This window comes from Teleopsis dalmanni, unplaced genomic scaffold (assembly GCF_002237135.1).
Source record: "Teleopsis dalmanni isolate 2A unplaced genomic scaffold, ASM223713v2 unscaffolded_contig_4557, whole genome shotgun sequence".
Taxonomy (NCBI): domain Eukaryota; kingdom Metazoa; phylum Arthropoda; class Insecta; order Diptera; family Diopsidae; genus Teleopsis; species Teleopsis dalmanni.
Window position 1 is genome coordinate 1,386 of NW_024035939.1, and position 1,541 is coordinate 2,926.

The 1,541-nt window shown below is 29.5% G+C and overlaps 1 non-coding gene and 1 pseudogene across 1 annotated transcript; both read right to left on the reverse strand.

Moving 5' to 3' along the window:
• Positions 1–297: 297 nt before the first annotated feature.
• On the reverse strand, positions 298–416 carry LOC119665340 (annotated as a pseudogene).
• A 926-nt stretch (positions 417–1,342) lies between these two features.
• Positions 1,343–1,461, reverse strand: LOC119665338. Its single transcript, XR_005251371.1, has one exon. It is a non-coding gene; the product is annotated as a 5S ribosomal RNA (ribosomal RNA).
• Positions 1,462–1,541: the final 80 nt, after the last annotated feature.

Here is a 1,541-nt window from a genome sequence, read left to right on the forward strand (position 1 = left end):
CACTCACACTCGCATACATGCCTATTGTACATTTTATATGGAACTGAACAAAACTTGTGCTTACGGTGCATTGCGTATACGACACGATTACGATTTTCAAAATTCAAAATTCAAAATTCAAAATTAAAAATGATGCGAGTACACGTATACAGCAGAAATTAGTTAAATAATTGCGTTTTACATAAATAAATAATAGATAGGTGTATAAAAAAAAATATTATTATTTACAAAATAATATAAAAAAAATTAAAACCGGAAAAAAAAGGAAAAAAGTAAAAAAGTAAAAAAGTGTTGTGAAGCCAACAACACGCGGTGTTCCCAAGCGGTCCCCCATCTAAGTACTAACCGCGCCCGACGCTGCTTAATTTCAGTGAGCGGACGAAAACCGATGTATTCAACGTGGTATGATCGTTGGCAAAGAAAGTGTTTCAAAAAATCTACATCTACCAGTATTTTAATCTTATTCTTATTCTTATTCTTATTCTTATTCTTATTCTTATACGTACTACTTACTACGTACTATATATTATATGGAAAATGGAAAATGGAAAATAGAAAATACTCTAAAGCTATTTTCAAAGCTATTTTATTTTATTTTTCATTTCAATTTAAATAAAATAAAATAGAAAAGTTTCTTTTTTCTTCTTCTCTAGTGAAGTTAATATGAACAGAATAGAAAAATTAAACTTAAACTGTTATTGAACATATCCGTGTTTGTATTTTACATGCTTAATTATGTAGTACTATTGCCTGTAATATTAACTTCAATATTAACTTTAACTTTAACTTAATCTTTAAGGAAGAATAAAATTATTATACATACTTATATTTTTATTAAAAAATTTAACATATGAATCTAGTGCTATGCTAGTGCTAGCTAGTGCTAGTGCTAGTGCTAGTGCTAGTGCTAGTGCTAGTGCTAATAAATAGGCGCAATCAATAGATTGTTGTTTTATTAAATTTTATTCAATAAGGACAAGGAATATAAGCAAAGCTTCTTAATTAGTAATTTTACTTGAAAAGTTTTCTATCATTTAAGGTTTTCATTCACGCTGGCACTCGTACTCACACTTGCACTCGCACTCGCATGCATGCCTATTGTACATTTTATATGGAACTGAACAAATCTTGAGCTTACGTGCATTTCGTATACGACACGATTACAATTTCAAAATTAAAAATGATGCGAATATACGTATACAGCAGAAATTAGTTAAATAATTGCATTTTATATAAATAAATAATAGATATGTGATATAAAGAAAAATATTATTAGTAACAAAATAAAATAAAAAAAAATTAAAACCGCAAAAAAAAGGAAAAAAGTAAAAAAGTGTTGTGGAGCCAACAACACGCGGTGTTCCCAAGCGGTCCCCCATCTAAGTACTAACCGCGACCGACGCTGCTTAATTTCGGTGATCGGACGAGAACCGATGTATTCAACGTGGTATGGTCGTTGGCAAAGAAAGTGTTTCAAAAAATCTACATCTACCAGTATTTTAATCTTATTCTTATTCTTATTCTTATTCTTATTCTTATTC